The sequence below is a fragment of the Papaver somniferum genome, unplaced genomic scaffold (assembly GCF_003573695.1).
Source record: "Papaver somniferum cultivar HN1 unplaced genomic scaffold, ASM357369v1 unplaced-scaffold_10, whole genome shotgun sequence".
Classification (NCBI taxonomy): Eukaryota; Viridiplantae; Streptophyta; class Magnoliopsida; order Ranunculales; family Papaveraceae; genus Papaver; species Papaver somniferum.
The window spans coordinates 9,186,291-9,201,145 of NW_020618825.1; the positions used below are offsets into that span (position 1 = coordinate 9,186,291).

The 14,855-nt window shown below is 37.7% G+C and overlaps 1 long non-coding RNA gene across 6 annotated transcripts; it reads right to left on the reverse strand.

The window, feature by feature from the left end:
* Positions 1 to 10,795: 10,795 nt before the first annotated feature.
* On the reverse strand, positions 10,796 to 14,584 carry LOC113326906. 6 transcript variants are annotated; one of them, XR_003348592.1, is made up of 9 exons: positions 14,204 to 14,584; positions 14,065 to 14,111; positions 13,878 to 13,921; positions 13,671 to 13,764; positions 13,364 to 13,453; positions 13,126 to 13,233; positions 12,503 to 12,573; positions 12,161 to 12,254; positions 10,796 to 11,298 (listed from the first exon to the last, which is right to left on the reverse strand). It is a non-coding gene; the product is annotated as an uncharacterized LOC113326906 (long non-coding RNA). The 6 variants fall into 6 exon arrangements; XR_003348590.1 differs by having other exon boundaries at positions 14,043 to 14,111; XR_003348591.1 differs by having other exon boundaries at positions 13,878 to 13,929; positions 14,043 to 14,111.
* Between the last annotated feature and the right edge of the window lie 271 nt (positions 14,585 to 14,855).

Sequence of the window (14,855 nt, forward strand, 5' to 3'; positions counted from 1 at the left end):
CAAAAAGGGATAAATATATACAATATTTGGCACTCATCACTTAACACTAGGTGACAAAAATAATGGCTACTTTCACTCGGTGGCGAAGGTGAGAGAAAAAAACTGATGATAGAGACAATAAAAAAGGATAATGTTGAATGGTGTCATAATAGAACTGATATTGTAAACAATTTCTTTAAACACTTTGAAAAAATGGCTACTTCATTTCAACCAATATCCTAGGAGGAAATCCTAAATATCATCCCAAAAATTATATCTAAGATGGATAACATCAAACTTCTGAGAATTCCTGCGGAACTTGGGATAAAACTTATCGTTTTTGATATGCACCCGAATAAATCTCCGGGACCCGATGGCTTCCCAACATATTTTTATCAACATAATTGGCACCTTATTAAAGAGGATGTCACAAGATTGGTTAAATAATTCTTCGAGTATAAGCATCTTCTGAAAGAGATTAATGCCACTTTTATCACTCTTATCCCCAAAAAAGATTCTACAAAGTTCCCTGCTGATTTTAGACCTATCTCGTTATGTAACACCATAGACAAGATAATCTCTAAATTGCTTGCAAACAAAATAAAGCTTTTTGTAGATAAATTTATCTCCTCATATCAGTCGCCTTTTTTCCCTGGTAGGAAAATGTCAGATAACATAGTGATAGCCCATGAAGTTATTCATACTGTGAGAACCCAAAAAAACAAAAGAGGATACTTAGAGTTAAAATTAGATATGTCAAAGGCCTTTGACAGAGTAGAGTGGAGTTTCTTAGATGAGGTGATGAAAAAACGGGGATTGAGCGACGAGTAGATGGGTCTGATAAGCCAGTATATTGGAACTACTCTCTAGTGCGGTTCTAGTCAATGGTTCCCCGATAAACTTTTTCAAACCAAGTCTCGGCATCCGACAAGGAGATCCTCTATCCCCTTACTGATGTGTTGTAGATAGTGATAAAAAGATTCGTTCAACTCGGGCTTGTAAAGGTTTGATTTAAGACTTAGAAATAGAAAACACTAAAAGTAAAGAAAATATGTATACACTGTTGTCACAAAATATCGAGAGAACTGGGACTCGGGTTTCCACCATTAATCACATTCAATTGGTTTGTATATTGATTCATAACAATTCTAGCTCTTCTATGGACTCTATTTCTTTTCCAAAGGTAGATTTTATAAAAGATTAATTGCAAATCATAAGCATGACGCATCAAAAGCTCTAAGTCTAAGCATACGTCATCATACAAAATCACAACTAATTAATAAAAATCATAAAACAATTAAATCAATGCAAAAAGTCATGAAGAATCATTATAGTTACCAAGCTATTGTGAAACATGGCTTCCTCCGTCATCCCAATGTTGGAGTTTAGCTCCTCATATTATTCACGTTCTAAAAATAGGTGTTTATAGCTCAAAAGTGTGAAAAACAAGAGAAAACTAATAAAGCAGACAGTTTGCAATGCTAGAAAGGCGTTACAAACAGACTGTTACAATGTGTTTTGAAATGTTACAGAGAAAAGATTACAAGCTTGTGATATATGAGATCTGTTGAACAGCGATACTTCTGTTGTGTTGTTTGAATAAGACTGCCTCTACGACTGTCCTCCTCTGTCCAATGTTCTTCAGCTTCTCTTCTTCACCAGCAGCAGGTGAATATTCCTGCAACTTCACCTACGCTTCTCTGCTCCGATTCTATCGACCCCAAACTCTATACAACCCCTCTATAACTCGTACCCAGGCTATTTATATACCACAGGCCCTTCAAAGATTCGAGAAATATGATTATTCTTCTCCCAAAAGTCTCTGACTTTTCTTTCCCTGCCAAGCCACGTGATTTTCTCCCCAAGCTTCTCAACGCGTCTGTGGGTTGTAAAAATTCTTCCTAGGATACAAGCAAATCCCACAAAGATATTCTAGCCTTACCTCCATTCGCAACTTCCAGAAATAAACCCGTGATAATCTCCAATCCACTTTTCTAACTAATCCGAGAATCTATCGCTACTTTTTAGAATCTAACCAAGTTACCTTCCCTGTTCCATCGAAACAGGCCTATAGTAATCCATTCCCGTGAAAAATCCCCAGTTAAATCTCTCCCTAGTTCTCGCCTGAAAATCTCAACAAACCCTAGAAAGGTATTCCCCTATTTTACGAGAACCAATTATCCATCCCAATTGAATCGAAGAAATTGCCCATAGCATCCATGTTAAATCCAAACAGGTCCATTGAACCAAATTCTAGCGATTGAATCTCGTCCGAAACCTCCAAAAATCCAAACCCTAATTTTTGTCCATGAAATCCAAATCTCCCGCCAAATTTGAGAATTCAAATCGTGAAAAAGAATGGTGTCCCCCTAATCCACTGTTGGGGTGCGAATAGCAAGTGGTGGTGAGTATTAAAGAGGATACCCCTTATCAATTGGTTTCCCCTTAGTAATTAAGGTACCCCTTATCCAAAAATGGGGATCCGTATAGTAATTTTCTCCCACGAGCGCAAAAACCACTATTCGTGTCAATTTCGCCGCAAAATCTTATTTCTCCAAAAACACCTGCAAAGACACAAAATGCCAAAATAAGTACAGAAATGGGTACTAACAATATATGAAATTGAGATCAAAATAGACACATAAACGCGTCTATCACTTACCTGTTCATTATCTGTATGGAAAGTCTATCCAGAGTATTAATTGAAGCAGAAAAAAGAAAATGGATAAATGGGGTTAGATTCTCTAAGAATTCCTTCACAATTTCTCACCTCCTCTTCGCAGACGATTGCCTTATCTTCACAAGAGCTAGCAAAAAATAATGTATGAGATTAATGGAAATTTTAGAAATATCCAGCAAAGGGTCCGGGCAATTGATCAATTGTGAAAAATCAGGGATATTCTTCAGTAAATCTGTCTCTAATAGGAAGAAAGATAGGGAAATTATAGATATCCTTAAAGTGGGCCAAATAAAATTAGAAGAAAAATATCTAGGAGTACCCCTATTTACCCACAAATCTAAAGTCAAATGTTTCAAATCTGTAGTGGAGAAGCACAAATGTCGGTTAGCGGGATGGACCGGAAAACTCTTATCTGGGGATAGAAAGGGTATCATGATAAAACATGTATCGGATTCGTTAGCAACCTATCACATGACGTGTTTTATAATACCTAAGACTATCACTAAGAAAATGGATAAGAGAAATAAAGCCTATTGGTGGGGACATACAAGAGATAATGGGAGGGGATATTGTCCTAAAATATGGAAGCATGTGTGCATTTCAAAAGAATTGGGAGGGATGGGATTTAAAAAATTCCAAAAGTTCAATAAAGCCTTAATCACAAAAACATCTTGGAGAATGGTGCAAAATAAAAACCAATTATGGGTCAGATTCATGGAGGAAAAATATTTCAAAGGTATCTCTCCTTTATGCATAGAAAAATTTAAGACCAGTAGCTCTTGGTTATGGAAGTGTATGAATGTTGGATTAGAATTAATCAAGAAATTGAGAAGTTGAAAGAAAAGAAAAAAAAAATAAAACTCAACTTTTGTACCTGATGAAATTTGTAAAATCAAACCCTAATAACTGCACCAAATTGAGAAATCAACCTGCAATCAACCAATAATCGAAAAAAGATTAAAACCCAATGAAGAGAATTAACCAAATCAAAAAAAAGACAATAAAAAAATTTTAAAACTCAAATTATGTACCTGTGAAGTTTGCAAAATCAATCCCTAACAACCGCACCAAATTGATAAATCAACCTGAAATCAACCAATAATCGAAAGATGATTAAAACCCAGTGAAGAGAATCAACCAAATCAACAAATAAAGTTATAAGAAAATAAAGTAAAGAGAACTTGAATTGAAACCTAACTGTAACTGATGTTGTTTGAAAAATAAAACCCTAACAAATAAGATTCAGATGAATAAATTCATGGTGGACTCTGGTTTGTGGTGGTGTTCATAGAGAAGGCGTTTTCTGCTGCAGCTATAGGGTTTGGGTGAAGTGAACGAAGTGAAGAGAGAGAAAGATAACGAGATATATATAGGCTCAGAAACTACCATATTTAAATCGCAGGCTGAGGGTCGTCGAACCGGTAGTTCCATGACGGAAAAATTGTAAATAAAATTTCTAATTCAGAGATAGCTTATTAAGATCTCAGAATTTTTCCGTATTTTTACCAAACCAGAGACCGTTATCTTTGGTCAACGGTCTAACTACAGTCAATGAGGGTCTCTGATGTGGGTTGTTAAATACCTATTTTCCACTAGTGTTGGCAAATAGGAATAGGTGAAAGGGTCGAAATATGGAAACATTCATGGATTACTCAAAATCACCCAAACCAGTTAACTGAAGACCAGACTAAACCTATTATAGAAAACACTCTCAGCCATGTGAGTGAGGTGATAGAGGAGCACTCGAGACAGTGGAATATCAACTTTCAAAAGCAAGTTTTTCACTAGGATGTTGTAAAAAACATATTAACCATACAGTTTAATGCCTCTGCCAACCAAAATGACTGCCTAACCAGGCCATACACTCCCAACAGATCTCTAAGTGTTATGTCTGTCTATGAGTGCCTCATAGAGATGGATCAGACGACCCTGCAGGTAATGATGAGGTTTTTGATTTGTTGTGGTAAATAAGATTCGAACTCTGAGACTTGTGAAGATTAAATTTAAAGGTTTAATGAAAATAATAGACAAAAGCGAGAGTTACTGGGACTAGGATTTCACCGAATTCATAATCATAAGGCTCAATTATTCATTCTCAACAATTATCGCTCAATAAATAAAACAACATGGACTCTTATTTTTGCCAAGGTAGATTCTCAAAATATTAGTTACAAATCGTAAGCATGGGACATCAAACATCTAGGCAAGCATGACCCATCAAATAAAATGATAACTAATTATTCAAAATCATAATTCTATTTTAATTAGTGAAAAAGTCAAATAGAGAATAAAATAAATTCACCCATACATGAAATTCGTCTTCCTCCGTCGACCCAGTGTAGCGGTTTAGCTCCACATGGTGAAAACACTCTCAAAATAATATTCCATTGCTCAAATGGTATTTACAAAGAAGAGAAAAGGAGAAAATCAATTAAAACAGGGAATCACATCGTTTATAAGCGTTTCATACCCACTGACACAAAGAATAACGGTAAACTGCCGCACTGGACAGCCTTATATCTTAATCATAAACGACAGAGTTTAACGACTGTCTTTGTCTGTCTGTTCTTCGTGTTCTTCACTATTTTTCTTCTGCTGCTGCAGATTTCTTTGAAGCAATTTTATCCACTCTGTAGCCTCCCCAAACACTCGATATCCCTTCCTTGCATATCCCTTCACTATTTATACATCTCTGCGGTAAGAAAATCACCGTAATAACTCCATTCTAATCCTTATTAACGCTGCCAACCACAGAAATATTTTCTTTTCTTTTTCTTCTCCTGCACGCACCTGTTGTAGTCATCCTCTGTCTAAACACTCTTCCACACATCCCAGCATGTGTCAAACACGCTCAGGTCACATGAAATCTTCCCAAACATACCCAGAAATACCGAGAATAATATAAGCTTCCCTGTTTCTTCTTATCATGAGAAAATCCTTCCTTTTTTCGAACCAGAGGAAATTACCAGTCCTGTTTGTGTTTAACAGGCCCAAATCAAGCTAAAACTTCGATTGAATCTCACCGGAAGCTCTCCAAACCAAATCCAGAAGATCCTGTATTCCCCGTGAACCTCTTTTTACCTAAACTCAATGATTTAGCCAGTTCTGGACCAATAAAACACCCACATTATCTTTATTTATCCATAACAAGCCTATCCCTTGAAAATCAACGGTTGAATCTCTGTAAATCCCGTCCAAAACTTCAACCCTAATTCTGCCAGTGAAGACACGTTTTCCAGCCAATTCTTGAATTTGAAAGGTAGAAGAAAGTGCTCCTTATCCAGACCAGGGGTGCGAATAACAGTTGACGCCTGGAGTTTCAAATAGTAATTGAGGTTCCACTTAGTAATTGAGTGCCCCTTAGTAATTGAGTGCCCCTTAACCAACATTGAGAGTCTGAATAACACTTGTCCTCTGGGTGCAAATAACATGTTTTCGAGCCAATTCTCCACAAGAGCCTATTCTTCCAAAAACAACTAAAACAGATTTATTAGAGAAATAATGAGTCATAGCTAATGTATTTATGGGTGAAAATGCGTCGCACTTTCGTTCTTATCAGGTAACACAAACCAATCCTATCTGGAAAAAGATATGGAGATTAGAGGTCCTCCCTAGAATTTAGGTGTTCATATGAAAATGCTATAGTGATATTCTTCCAGTTAAGTCCAAACTGTCCTCTCGAATAGAAAATATCTCACCGTTGTGTGGTTTTTGCGATAACTAGGATGAAACTTTATCACACTTGCTTCTTCACTTCCCTTTCAACAAGGCAATATGGTTCTGTTTGAGGGTGAAAACAGTTTCTGCTAATTTTGGTAATTTCGGGTGTGTGGGTGAGAAATGAGTCTAAACCCTAAACAATGTACTGCAAGGGAGTACTTTGATTCGAGAGATCAATCTGTACAAATCCGGCTTGAACCAAGAAATGGCCGTTCCAGACTTGCTTCGGTCACAAAGTAAAGGAGAAGGGTTGGTCTTGGGGAAGGAAGCGAAGAGAATGTTGAGACCAGAATAGTTGATTCTGGAAGAGTAGTTGTTTGACGACCTGTATCAGAAAGTGGAGAGCTAACAGATGTGAAAGCTAACAGGTGATTTCTGAGTGTTGTATGTTCCTGAAAAAAACTTTTCCTTTGGTGGAAATAGGTGAGACCCATTTATACAAGTCGCGACGAAACGTACCCTGGTCTCGTAAGGAGTGAAAACGGTTGAGTAAATGGAAGAAAGCGGTAACGGGTAACCCCTGGAATTGATGTTTCCATAATGAAGGAAACTTTTCACCATTACTTCTTGTATTTACTAACCGCCTTACTCTTATGACACTTTCTTGTAACGGGCGTAGAGTACGCCACATGATGTAAACCGTCATACCAATACCCTGATGAGCATCCCCCAGTTTGTGACATGTTTTGATGTCTCGAGTGTTTTGTGTAGCATGTTGTTATTGTTTGGAAAGTTGATCTTGGGAGGCTTGCCCGTTCGGTGGTGACCTTCGATGGTCGAGATTTTGCATCTTGAGAGGAAGGTTAGTCGTTGATTGTGGTTACCTTCCGTTGGTAGCCAGTGGAATGGCCACAGTGCTGGCATGGCTTGCGCATCCTATTGGCGTGGCTAATTAGGGTTTGGTGTCGTGACCAAAGAATTGGCATAGCAAAGTGTGTGCCGTGGACAAAGAGTTGGCAGTGTAGCCAAGAAATTGCCACAAGTCGTTTGGTAGCAAGCTTGTACGGCTGAGATTTGCATCTCAGAAGGAGGGGTGGCCGTAGATTGTCGCAACCCTCCGTTTGGTGGCCAGGGACATCGAGGCATGGCCATCACGGCATGCTCTTGGCGCGACCCAAATTAGGGTTTGGCACAAACCGTGGAAATTTGGCATGGTAGACAAGAGGTTACCATAAATCGTTTGGTTTGGTGGCAAGCTTGTACGACTGATATTTGCGTCTCAGGAGGAATGATAGCCGTTTTGGAAGCCAGCGGCATGGAGGCGTGGCCGGCACGGCTTTGGCATATTCTGGGCGCGGCCAGAATTAGGGTTTTGGAAAAACCGTGATTTTTGGCCTTGCGCCGGAAGTTTCCATGCGTTAGGTGGCGAACTTGGATGGCTGAGATCTGCATCTCAGATGGAAGGGTGGTCGTTGATTGTTGCAACCCTTCGTTTTGGGAGCCAGTGGTATGAAAGAATGTCTTTGGCACGGTTTAGGCGTGGCCAAACCTGGATTTTGGCATAGTTTAGACGTGGCCAAAAACTAGGGTTTTGGCATAGTTTGGGCGCGTCCAAAATTAGGGCTTGGCGTTGGGCCAAAGGTTTCCGCGCGTTAGATGGCGACCTTGGACGTCTAAGATATGCATCTCGGATGGAAGGGTGGTCGTTGATTGTGGCAAGCCTTCGTTTGGAAGCCAGCGACATGTGGTAGGGAAGACATGGCTTTGGCACAGTGGTGCGGCTGGCATGGTTAGCATGCCTTGGCGCGGAGATGTGGCTGGCACGGCATGCCATTGGCACATGTGGCATGCCTTGGTGCGGAGGTGTGGCTGGCACGGCATGCCATTGACACATGTGGTGAGGCTGGCATGGTTGGCACGTCTTGGAGCGGAGATGTGGCTAGCACGGCATACCATTGGCACATGTGGCATGGTTGGCATGCCTTGGCGCGGAGGTGTTGCTGGCACGGCATGCCATTGGAACATGTGGTGCGGCTGACATGGTTGGCATGCCTTGGAACTGAGATGTGGCTGGCACGGCATGCCATTGGCACATGTGGTGCGGCTGGCATGGTTGGCATGCCTTGGCGCGGAGGTGTGGTTGGCACGGCATGCCATTGGCACATGTGGTGCGTCTGGCACGGTTGGCATGCCTTTGGCGCAGAGATGTGGCTGGCATGGCATGTCATTGGAACTGTGGTGTGATGTAGTTTTGGAAGTGATAAGTAGAAGTTACTTCAAAGACTTGTAAAGATTTGATTTCAGACTTAATTTTGGTTTCACTTAATGCTACGAGAGACTGGGACTCAGGATTCCACCAATAAATCCATTCATGCGATTCATATAGTTATTCTAGACAATTATAGCTCAAATAGAATATTGACTCTGTTTCTTTGCCAAGGTAGATTTTTGAAAAGCAACGACTGTAAATCTAAAGCATGGGATATCAAAAGACTTAACCTAAGTATAACCCATCAATTGAAATCACAACCGTTCAATAAAAACCATAAAACAATTAATAATCCTTGTAAAAAGTCATGAAAGAATTAAATATAATTACCCATGTATGATATTAGGCTTCCTGCGTCATCCCAGTGTTGGGTTTAGCTTCTCATACTCAAAACACTCTCAAAATAAAAATTCATAGATCAAAAGGTGTTTTTATTGAAGAAATATGAGAAAAGGAATAAACAAAAATCTACTACAACGTTTATAGGTGTTACAGATTTAGTGTTACAAAGATAATAAGACTGCTGGTTTACGACTGTTTCTTATGTCGTTGATATGGTACAGTTTTATGCGACTGACCTAAACAGGTCTTTGTTCTTCGGCTTCTTCTTCCTTGCACCAGTAGAGAATCTTCTCTGCAACTTCTTCTTCTCGTCTCTGTTAACCTCCCTAATTGCCCCCAACTCTCGACTCCTCCTCCTGGAACTCATACAGCTCATATATATACATATAAACCACGATATTTCGAGAAATATTTCAATTATCTTTTCGTATTCTTCTCTTATAGTCACGGCCTCTTATCCCTTCCTTTTTTATCTTTACGTGGCTTCTGTTTTGTTGAAACTTCCTAAAGTAGATAAGAGTCGAAACATAGGGTAATATTTCTTCCCCAGCTTCCGACGTAACTGCCAAATATAAGCCACCATATCCCGGGAAACCTTCACCTCCCTGTTTAATGGTGCAAGACATCAAACCTTCCATTCTTTACGCTTCCAAACAACTAACTTTCATGTTTCGATGTACTGGATCATTCCAAGTCCGTAACTAAATAGAAAGTCCACTAAATTCTCGTCCAAACCTCTTCCCAAATCTTCCAGCAAAGCTACGAGTATATTTCCGACACTGTCTTGCTTCAAATCGATTATCTATCCCAGCTTCACCGAATCCATTAACTATACCTTTCCTGTTATTCCAAAACAGGCCCATACAAGAAGTTTTTTGCGATTGAATCTCTCTATAACCTCTCCAAAAATCAAACCCTAAAACTGAACTTCGCTGCAACAAGTTTCCCGCCAAAAAGCAAAAATTCAAATGTAGAAGATGACGCCCCTTATCCTGTTGTTGGGTGCCTTTAACACTTAGGGTGTCCTGGGTGTAAATATCAAGTGGGTGCCCTTAGTAATTGAGTGCCCCTTATCCAAATGAGGGGTGTCTTTAGTGATTTTCTCCCACGAGCGCAAATACCACTTTTTGAGCCAATTTTGCCGCAAAAGCTTATTTCTCCAAAAATACCTACAAAAACATAAAATAATCAAATAAGTACAAAATCGAGCACTAACAATACACATAATTGAGAGCAAAATAGACACATAAATGCGTCTATCAAATACCTCCAAACTTATTATTTGCTAGTTCTCGAGCAAATCAAATCTAAAAAAAATAAAATCCTAACTCACTGTTGCAGGCATCGTCGATTGCGTTTAGCGTATGCAATAAGCCTTTAAACCCCTAGGTGTCTCTAGTGGCGGAGTGTTGTCTCCGGAGGGCTTACCAGAGGTACACCCACAAAAAATTTATACTCCAAACCCTAGCTATCTACACAGAACCTTGGAAGGCACTAAAGACACTAGTGGAAAACATCAACTCCGCGACCGCCAGGACACGTATATATACGAGTTAAACGACCTGTTCTAGGGTTCTCTGAATGGGTCGTTTATAAAGTGTTTTTTAATTGCACGACCCTTACTGCGTGGGTCTATGAACAGAGACCGTTTCTTGCAGTAACTAGATACTGACCATCTTCACTGGTCGTAGATTTGAATTATAATATAAAAAAAATACAGATTCAGATCAGCTGAAATATCTGAATGACTGAATCTGAATTAATCTTACTGGCATTTTAAGTCAAACTTAAATTAAAGTCAAATGACCCTCAAATTAAATTAAAATAGAAGCCAAACTGAAATTCAAATGAAACCAAACTCAAAGTCGAACTCAAACTCAAAATTCAACATTCATTCATTGTATCCATTAGGTTTAAAATTACACAGACAAGGATTGAAATCCTGAGTTCAAAACAATATATAATTTCTAGCTAGCTAGTAAGTTCTAAGATTGAATAACAAAATGATGAACTAGTAGACATTTGATTAAACAACAAATTGGAGATCTGAAGCTTCTGCACATGAAACTAGCCATGTCATTATTTAGAGATACTTGTATACAGAGAAATACACCTTCTAAGATAAGTTAATAACATCCTGCAACAGAGATTTTTCATTCTCATCAACAAACCATCTCGAGTAACTCCTGAAACCATGTCGAGTAACACCTCAAGTACTTTCGTACAATTAGTATTATTATTCCCATGTAATTGAGTAAGGTAATTACAAAAAGATGACAACCTTACTTGATATCTCACAATTAAGAGGGTATCTTCCTCCCTGATGCTAACTGACTCTATTTTTCCCAACACATTAGATTGCAGCTCTCTGAATAAATCATACACAGCAATGGAAATATGAATCATCATCTATAACATATATTCAAGCAAGAAAAACACTTGTTGCAAGTCTGACATAAATACACGAAGATGCAATCAATCTGAGTTAGACAATGAATATACAAAAGATTGGTAGTCTGAATAAATCATACACAACAATGGAAATATGAATCATCATCTATATAAGCTAGTAAAGCAGCAGACAAACATATATTCAAGGGAGATAAACACTTGTTGCAAGTATGACATAAATACACGAAGATTTCACATCTTTTAAATATGGAAATTTAACCAATCTAAACCGAGAAATAGGTCAAACAGAATAAGAACTATATATGTTAAAGTACCAATTCTTTTATTTCGTGTGTTAAAATTTAAAGGACTAGCACTAAAGAGTTAAAATGGGTATTTCCATTCCAAAGAGACTTTTATGATTAGCATGGAAGAAAAACATCAAATAGAACATATACAATGTAAGCCCAGGTTTTATAACAGAACTTTCATAGTGAACACCCTGGACGAGTTTGATCAATAGCTGGTCATTATGCAATAGAAACAGCATTACCAAATGAGATGCAAGAAAAGTTATGTCCAGATGAGCTATAGGGAAGTTACAGGAATTGAGAATAATTCTCAAGAATCCTCAAAAATGCTAATCAGTGAATCTATTAACTGGGTTAAGCAACAAGGTAAAAGATTATAAGCGAGCTCATTTATTATTATCAAATTAAATTCTATATTTCACAGATCAAAAATAACTTTTATGCTTTCACTCAAAAAATGCATACCAGCATTAAGGTCTTAGTAATTCAAACCCATATGGGGAACCAATAAAATAAAGGAATGCTTACTTATAACATCATTTGCTGAAGATCCCACATTAATCTACAGACTCCTTGTATCATTGGCTATGTTTTGCTGACAAAGCAGTCACCATTCATGTACCTGCAAACAAGATAGAATGTCAAGCCCAGTGAAACACAAGTTTATGACAACTGCATGCTCAAATCAATCACCATTAATCTACAGGAATACAATGACACCATTAAGAAAATAAATATCTTGAGAAGACTAGCTTTCTTGAGTAGTTACTACCCAAAGCAAGTCGAGATGCATCACTTCAAAAGAAACATGTACAAACACCAAAAAGAAAACATCTTCCAAAACAAAAGTTCTCTCCGCTTGCTACTTACTAAGTTACTTCACTCGACCCACATATAATATTCTCCGTCGCCCGCTTCTTCTCCAACTATATTAGTATCACCTGGCAGTAAAATGGAAATTATAGTGAGCAGCCACGCTCAGTGGTTACTTATAAATCTCAATCAATCACCATGAATTAATATTTATGTAAACTTTAGTCCAAATGCAAAAATAAAATAAAATGAGTATGCTAAATAAAAGAAAAAAATAACTATAGATAACAAACATGTATAAATCATGACCTCCTCTGTCATAATAAAAGTAATAAATACTACCAGCAAAGGCCGGGCCTCTCTGATTCACTTGGTGGTTCGAAGTTGTCTATATCATTAAGAAGCTAAACTAATGATAAAACAAAATTGAGTCTCATTTTACGATTCTAGAATCTCCTTACTCATCTAATTAAGTAAGTACCACTAACTCAATTAAAACAATATTGACTAATTAAAAGTTCTGCATCAATTTGTGATCACTACAGTGCTCTTTTCTAGAGATGACAAAGGTTCTCCTGCAAACACCATGCAGAAGTATCATACTAAGTTATACTACTGTCCCTTACAACATATAAACCAGATAGTATACACCAACAGGGTGAAAAACTATACAATGTTACCTTGGAGGTCTCCAACCTTTAGAGATTTGATTGCCATAATCAGATCGCTGTCAAGAACATCCAACAACTCTTGGCCCATGGTGGTGGCAAGACCGTTCCATAAGGAAACTACAATAGTTTTGTTTCTTCAATTAACATTTCAAGTTCTTAGATTTCAAGCCACACATTAACGTTTATACCAATTATAAGTGTGATACAAGCAAAACCAACTACAAAAATATGACCAGCTAATACATACCATGTATTGATCAGCGTATAGCCAATATCCTGCTAGTTTGTATCTCTGCAAGCCTTTGCATAACTACATCTACTTCCCTCTATTCTTAAGCTGCAAAAAAAAAAAATCTCCGCAGTCAGGGCCACATATTTAATAGATAATGTTTCAAGGTCAAGGCTCCTAATAAAAAGAACTAAAATCTTAGATCAAAGAAAATCTCTTGTAGATCACCAAATTTATGTCTTTGCCCAAATCAACAATATACACTTCCACAATTTCATGAAATTGAATAACTGAAATCCATTGAGAAAGAGAAATCGAAACACACAATTCTTGATTTGAGCTAGCATCCTTGCAATATTATGGCAATTATAAGCCTTGAATCTGACTTTGGATAATCAATTCTGCTGGTGTAGGATGCCCTGTAACAGAAAAAGGAGTCAAATATTCGAGCAAATCTAACATCATAAGCAATCATCTAACATCACCAGTAATACCAATATGGTTAATAACTACTGAATAATGAAACTAATACCTTTCTATGATGGGGTTGAGTCATTCTTTACAGAGTTCCAGTACCTAAAAGACTCAAAAATAAAAACATAACAAAAATAAAAGACCTAACTGTCAATTAAGGGTAAAGATCAAAATAAAATTATACTTTATGTTCAAAATTAGATTTAGGGGTTTTCTTTCTTACAATAGGAGAAGAGATCTTTTACCCTTAATGAGTTTTCTTGTAAGACAAAATAGAAAAATAAACAGCTCACTGCAAAATCGAGAGAAAATCAAGAGAAATTAAATCATTTGTAATGCTAAAAATTTATCAAATTTATAAAACAAGAACAAGATTGACATTACCCTGATGATTTCAAGAGAAATTGATATTATCCAGATGATTTCAAGAACAACTAAATACTAAATCTAGGGTTAGAAAGCTTCCTCTTGATTTCTTCTGATACATGGGTTTTGGTTTTCAGATATGGGTTCAGATAAAGCTTTGATTTCTAACAGTGAGTTTCAATTTCTGAAGTGAGAAAAAATACAGATTTGTATACTCGGGTTTTTGTGTGTTTCGTTGATTATAAGCATACAAACTAAATCAATCGAGAAGATGGAGGAGAAGGTATTGTTGTGGTGGTGATGGAACTGGAGGATGCTGATCTATTGTCTGTGGTGGTGATGGAAGTAGAGAAGAGTTGTAGGCGGAGAGACCAGAGAAAAAATAGTGAAGGGATGCGAGTAGAGAAGACATAATGAATAAGTTTTTTCTGGTTTTAATAAAGGGACTTGATATCTTAATCCCATCCGTTAGATCAATTAGTTTCAATCCCCAGACTAGGATCAGAGGTCGCAGGATCGATAGTTCCAAGAGGGATAAGATGCTAAATAAATTTTGTTATTCAGAGACGGTTTATTAATCTCTCAGATATTTTCCATTTTTTTCTCGTATCAGAGACGGCTTCGTTTGGTCAACGGTCTGATTACAGTCAAACAAGGGTCTCTGATGTGG